The sequence below is a fragment of the Scyliorhinus torazame genome, chromosome 14 (assembly GCF_047496885.1).
Source record: "Scyliorhinus torazame isolate Kashiwa2021f chromosome 14, sScyTor2.1, whole genome shotgun sequence".
NCBI lineage: Eukaryota > Metazoa > Chordata > Chondrichthyes > Carcharhiniformes > Scyliorhinidae > Scyliorhinus > Scyliorhinus torazame.
The window spans coordinates 112330823-112338303 of NC_092720.1; positions in this window are offsets into that span (position 1 = coordinate 112330823).

Here is a 7481-nt window from a genome sequence, read left to right on the forward strand (position 1 = left end):
GGAGGCAGGTTCGTGTGATGGACTGGGCGGTGTTCACGACTCTCTGAAGTTTCTTGCGGTCCTGGGCCGAGCAGTTGCCATACCAGGCTGTGATGCTGCCCGATAGGATGCTTTCTATGGTGCATCTGTAAAAGTTGGTAAGGGTTAATGTGGACATGGACATGCCGAATTTCCTTAGTTTCCCGAGGAAGTAAAGGTAGCCTTCTGCAGCTGCTGCGAAATGGTGAGCACACACATTTATACTCCGCGTACTGGGCGGAGCCAGCAGGCAGGGTTCTACCCTCGTATCTGTAGTACAGGAGCCTTACCGTATTACATCTCGTATGTGATATATACAACAGTGGTGACTACCACATTCACACAGGCAGAAATGCAATCTAAATCAGGGTTTTCATTGAGTCTGAGGTCAGCAACAAAACACACAGAAAATACTTCACTCACCAAAGCACCTTCCTTGCATTCACCGAGTTGATGTCTCCCCAGTTAGGGCTTAGGGCACTGCTTACATCTTCTAGCAAGGCTACATGGCGGATTTGTTGCACTGATTCCTGATAGGACTTTTCCATCAGTCTGCCATGTGACTTCTGGGTTGACTTCTTGTGGCCATCTTGGCAGAGGGAAACTCTGTCAAGAAATTAGAGAATCGTATGAGGAAAGTACCATCCTTTCAGCACACAGCCCCTGGTGACACCATAATAGATACAGAGTAAGAGTGTCATCTGGTGCAGTGATTTAAAATAAAGGGACGGAGGCCACTTAGGAGTTAAATGAGGAATACCTTTTCACATAAAAGGTCATGGAAATCTGGAGTAGTCTTCCGAAAAAGAAATGTTGTCCCAATTGAAATTTTCAAGACTGAGATCAACATATTCCTCTTTTAGGAAAGGATATTAAAGTAAATAAATAAAGTCAGGTAAATGGACCTGAAGTCTAGTTTGACCTAGATCCAATTTATTAATGGACAGGCTCAAAGGGCTGAATGGCTGGTAGAAACCTACTTTATTATAGTTAATAAAGGGTTAAGGGAAGTTTTGTGAGGGCCACGAAGAATCCAGCACGAGTTTTAAGGATACAAAGAAATAACATTTCTTTACAATAACATATATATACACAACAGCAGCAGCAACCACGCTTGCTGCTTACTCCTTTCTGGCTGGTTCCAAACTGGCCAGCTTTATTTATACAGGGAATCTGCTAATGATTTCTCCGCCCTCCTCATTGGGGAAGCTCATACTCCCACAGGATTGTGGGATTGGCATTAGTCCCCAGCCAATGGTAAGCAGCAAGTTATAACATCCCTCCCCCCCAAAGTCCAAGGAATCCACCGAAGACCCTGGCGAAGGAGGGCGTCGGACTCGTTTTGCCGCAGGCCGGACACCATTTGCACGAGGCGCTGGATCAGGCGGCGTGTAACGAGATGGAGACCGGCGCTTCCGTGATGAACGGCATAATGGTTGTACATCCACGGTCCATGGGCCCGAGGATTCCCCCTCTGATGCGTCTTGTGTCTCCATCTCGGAGTCAGAGTCTGCTGCCTCCGTCATCTCGGCGTCTCTATCTCCACGCGGTTCTGTAACAACATGCGGAGGCTTTGAGTGAGGCACCAGAGGAAGATTGTGAGGACTACTTTCCATTGTCTCTGGTCTCTGTGGCTGTAGAAATGAGCTCCGGGGGCAGGGAATCTTTGGAAGGGATAGTCTTCTGGACCGAACGTGGTCTACATGTTTGCGCTGAAGACGACGCTGGGCTTGCACCTGGTAAGATATAGGGCCTGTTTGGCGACCGATTACTCCAGGGACCCACTGGGCACCACCAGCAAAATTCCGAACGAACACTGGGTCACTGGGCGCAAACTTCCGAATCGGCCGATGCCGAGAAAAACCATATCCCTGCTGTTCCTGTGTGTGGCGTACTTTTGCGGCAAAGTCCGGGAAAACCATGCTAAGGCGGGTGCGAAGTCTCCGGATCATTAGGAGTTCTGCGGGAGCTACCCCAATCACCGCATGGGGGGTGGTCCTATACAAAAACAAAAAGCGAGCCAGTCTTGTGTCCATTGACCCGGAAGACTGTTTCTTTAGGCCTCGTTTGAATGTCTGCACTGCGCGCTCCGCCAACCCATTTGAAGCCGGGTGGTAAGGGGCAGTGCAGATATGGTGTATGCCGTTCATCTTCATGAACCTCGCAAACTCCTCACTTGTGAATGGAGTGCCGTTATCCGTGACCAGCACCTCGGGGAGGCCATGCGTTCTACAAGACAAACGCACCTTCTCAATTGTTGCGCAGGACGTTGTGCCTAGCATCTTATGCACCTCTAGCCATTTAGACTGGCCGTCAATTAATAGAAGGAACATGGATCCTTGAAAAGGGCCGGCGAAATCCGCATGCAAGCGCGCCCAAGGCCGCCCTGGCCATTCCCATTGATGTGGGAGCGCGGCCGGCGGAGGCTTCTGATGCTCCTGGTAAATGGAGCAGTTTTGGACAATTTTTCAATGTCGGTGTCGAGGCCTGGTCACCAGACATAACTCTGGGCCAACATTTTGATTTTGGTCACACCTGGATGCCCATTGTGCAAGTCTCTTAGTATCAGCTCCTGTCCTTTTTCCGGGACAATCACACGCATCCCCCACAAGAGGTTGCTGTCTACCACGCTGAATTCTGACAGCTGGGAGGAAAATGCCCACAACTCGCCTGGGGGCAGTCAATGCTGCCCACCATACAGGACTATGTGCCGAACCTTTGACAGGACTGGCTCCGTCTGGGTCCACTCACGGATCTGCGATGCAGTGACAGGCAAGGTGTCCATAAAATGTAGGGTTGCAACCACCTCACCGGTCGTGGGGATCGACATGGGGCCGGTCGATAAAGGCAATCGGCTTAGTGCGTCGGCATTTGCTATCTGCGTACCTGGTTTGTGTTCCAGAGAATACTCGTATGCAGCAAGCAACAAAGCCCAGCGCTGGATCCGTGCAGAAGCAATGGGCGGTATCGGCCTATCCTCTCTGAAAAGTCCCAGCAGAGGCTTATGATCAGTCACAATAGTGAAGTGGCGGCCATACACGTACTGGTGGAAACGTTTCACCGCAAAGACCACTGCCAGGCCCTCCTTCTCGATCTGCACATACTTTTTTTCCGCTGCTGTCAATGTCCAGGAGGCGAAAGCTTCGGCCGCTCGGCCCCGTTCTCCATCTTGTGGGACAGGACGGCCCCAATACCATACGGGGATGCATCACATGTGACGAGCAAAGGCTTTCCAGGATCATAGTGGGTTAGTAACCCAGACGACGACAATTGTTGTTTTACCCGCCGGAAAGCGGTTTCTTGCGGCTGACCCCAAACCCAGGTGTGATTTTTCTTTAGCAGAAGGTGCAACGGGGCCAGCGTAGTAGCCAGATTGGGCAGGAACTTCCAGTAATAGTTTACGAGACCGAGAAAAGAACAAAGATGCGAAGTGTCAGTCGGGGCGGGGGCCTGTTGAATAGCGCGCACCTTCTCTGCGGCGGGGTGCAAACCTTCATGGTCCACCCGATAACCCAGGAGGACTACTTCCTTCGCCTGAAAGACGCACTTTGTGCAACGTAAACAGACTCCAGCCTCCGAAAAGCATCTAAGGACAGCCTCCAGATTTTCCAAATGTTCCTGCTCCGACGTCCCTGTGATCAAAACATCATCAAAGTAGACAGCGACACGCGGTAAACCTCTCAAAATGCCCTCCATAATGTGTTGAAAAATAACGCAGATAGAGGATACTCCAAAGGGCAAACGTGTATCTTCATACAGGCTCCGGTGTGTCTTAATCGTTACATATGGTTGGGAAGCAGGGTCCAGCTCCAACTATAGGTAGGCGTGACTCATATCTAACTTTGTGAATGAGAGTCCGCCGGCAAGCTTCGCGTAGAGATCCTCTATGCGAGGCATTGGGTATCGGTCGAGTCGGGAAGCCGTATTCACTGTAAGTTTATAGTCGCCGCACAAGCGAACTGTGGCATCTGGCTTCATTACAGGTACAACTGGTGCTGCCCAGTCAGCGAAACGGACGGGCCTGATAATACCCAAAGTCTCCAAACGGGTGAGCTCCCCTTCTACCTTCTCGAGCAAGGCGTAAGGCACCGGGCGCACCTGGAAATAGCGCGCCGTGGCTCCTGGTTCAACTTGGATACGAGCTACGGCCCCTTTTATTTTCCCCAAACCGGGCTGGAATACATCTGGGTATCGTCCTAGCACCTCAGTCAACCCTCCAGAAACTGTTTGGAGGATGTGCTGCCACCGCAACCGCAAATGGCACAACCAGTCCCGACCCAAAAGGCTGGGCCCATGTCCGCGCACCACGATAAGAGGGAAACCCCCCTCCTGGCTTCCATAAACAACAGGGGTCATTGTACTTCCTGCAATGTCCAATGGTTCCCCCGTGTAGGTGGCCAATCTGGCCTGTGTGTCGGTTAATGTAAGGGTCTGTATACCCTGCTTATATCCTCTGGGCGATCACGGAGACCGATGCGCCAGTGTCCAACTCCATCTCAAGCGGGTGACCATTGACCCGTACTGTCAGCTTAATGGGGGCCACATGGAGAGCTGCCACACAATGCAGCTGCAGGCAGTCATCCTCAGTCTCCACGTCCTCAGGAGTAGTCGCCGCAGGTTTGTCCACATGGAAGGTATGGCCCCTGGGCTTGTCCCAGTTTCGGTCGGAACGATGGCGCCTCTGGTGCCCCCAGGACCAGCGTCCGTGACGGGGTCGGCGCCTACAAGTCTGACACGGACATGGCTCCTCATCCATTGGTTCTGGAGAAGGCTCCCTTCGGGGAGGAATGTCCGACGGCCACTGGCGTCGATCCGGATGTCGCCTTGCCCAAGGTACAACAGGAGTGCGGGGGGAAGTTTTTGGACGGAAGGGGTTGCGCCCCAAGGTATGCACCTCCATTCCCTGTAGCTCCTGCACTCCTCATTCTGCGCTCTCTTGGGACAATACTATTTGAAAGGCCTGTCGAAAAGTCAACGTTGGCTCAGCTAACAACTTTCTCTGGGTGGCCGCATTGTTAATACCGCAAACCAAACGGTCGCGTAACATTTCTGACAAGGTCTCACCATAGTCACAGTACTCCTCAATCCTGCATAGCCTGGATAGAAAGCAAGGGATTCTCCTGGGGTCCTGTCAGCGGTATTAAACCAGTAACGTTGGACTATCATGGATGGTGTTGGGTTAAAATGTTGCCCCACTAAGTTTACAAGTTCATCAAACGTTTTGGTGTCCGGCGCAGCTGGGTACGTAAGGCTCCTAATCACCCCAAACGAATGCGGGCCGCAGGCGGTGAGCAATATGATCACCTGGCGCTCGTTTTCGGTGATGTTGTTTGCCGGAAATAGTAACGCATCCGTTGTGCGTACTGGTTCCAGCTTTTCAGCGCAGCATCAAAAACATCCAAACGTCCGTACAGAGGCATGGTATAATAGAAAACAACTTCCAACCTGTATCCAACAAAAATCCAGGGAGGTGGCTTCAGCAGTGTAGACAGCTATTCACTTTAACCCTCGTCGCCAGTTTTGTGAGGGCCACGAAGAATCCAGCACGAGTTTTAAGGATACAAAGAAATAACATTTATTTACAATAACATATATATATATATATATATATATATATATACAACAGCAGCAGCAACTTCGCTTGCTGCTTACTCCTTCCTGGCTGGTTCCAAACTGACCAGCTTTATTTATACAGGGAATCTGCGAATGATTTCTCCGCCCCCCTCATTGGGGAAGCTCATACTCCCACAGGGTTGTGGGATTGTCATTAGTCCCCAGCCAATGGTAAGCAGGCAGGTTATAACAGGAAGAAATGATTTAGTGCATATAGAAAGCCAGGACAGCAGAAAATGCTGAGATGCTGAGAGCATGAGAAAGATCTGATAAAGGTAGTCAGTATTCAGACTGACTATTCACGTACATTGTTATCATTACTGGGCAACCATCCCAGTTCTTAAGAATATGGTGGGAAAGGAAGTGGCCCGATCACACCACATTATAGAAACATAGAGAAATCACCTCTTAAACTTGATGGACAGACATTTTTGATCAATTATATGAATAATAATTGTTTTAACCCAATCAGAGTCAGAAAGGGGATGGAGTCTAAAAGATTATGATTTATTTAAGAGACGAGAAGAAACCTTTTGCGCTCTCTTGAAATTCATCTTAACCTAACCTACGAAACCTGCTTCGCAAACAGCTATTCACTTTTGTTCCAGTTTTGTTTCGTGCATTTTGCAACTTGAACTGTATTTCAGATTCGACTCAATCATCTGTATTTGCGTTGAACAAACAACTTTTAAATTCTGTATTCGTATGAAATTTGACTTGATCAATAGACTTTGAAACTGACATAAATAAAGATACTCTTGACTTCACCCAAGAAGCTCAGTCTCGAATTCTGTATGATTGATATTTCAGTGCGGCGACACTGTATTAACAAAATACAGATCTATCAATGGCCTACTCCAATTAATATGATGTTATTTTATGGGCAGGGCTTCAGGAATTCTTAGATTTTACCATTTCCCGCTGCACTGGGGGCTCAAAAATATTATTTGCAGCTGCACATATTTCTAAGCAGATGTTATTAAGCTGGCGACACGAATAAAATATAGAAACTGCTTAAATGCAGCAGGAAATGTGCTACAGTTATGCGAGAAATTATTATTTGGCTATGTACTCAGTTATATTTTTCAAAGCAGTGTCTTAGATAATAAACAATTACAAGATAGGAGGTGTAGTTGTCTTGGACAACACCAAAATTAGTTTGTGATTGAACCAGTGGGTGATTCAATTGAGCCTTAATCTCTCTCCCGGCTTGAAATTATCACACTGGTTCCAAAAGCTGCTATTATTAATATTATTATTATTGTTATTATTTTCCAGCAGAGTGAAAATTTTACTAACCGCAATGATGTTTTCTTTCATTCGCTAACTAATCTTTCCCAGTTAAGCATTCTGAATCAGAACATTTGGTTTCATACCCCTCTACAGACATGTAGCGCACAAAGACTCACGAGAGACGAATAGAGATGAAGTCGATGAGGCTTTATTAAGCGTGACTTGTTCCCCGCAGTTCAGTAACAGACTGGCCTGCGGGGGAGAACTCCTGGTTCTTATACTCCGCCTTCAGGGCGGAGCTAGAGGTCAACAGCCAACCAGGACCCGGGATCTGTCAGCCAATGACATCACGGCTTCACAGTCCCACATGACCCCTAATGCATACTACCACAAGACACTAATGTAAATAATCTAGACTTGCCTCTCTGTACATTACTGAGTACAGCACTGACAGTGCTGAACTGTCAGTGATACCATTCTGCAGACGAAACGGAGCATTAAGGTCCTCTCTATTTTCTAAGGTGGATGTGAAAATTTATGGGCAGAATTCTCCATTGGTTGATGCTGAAATCGGGAAATGCAATTGGATGGAGAATAGTTTCTGATGCTAGAAACCC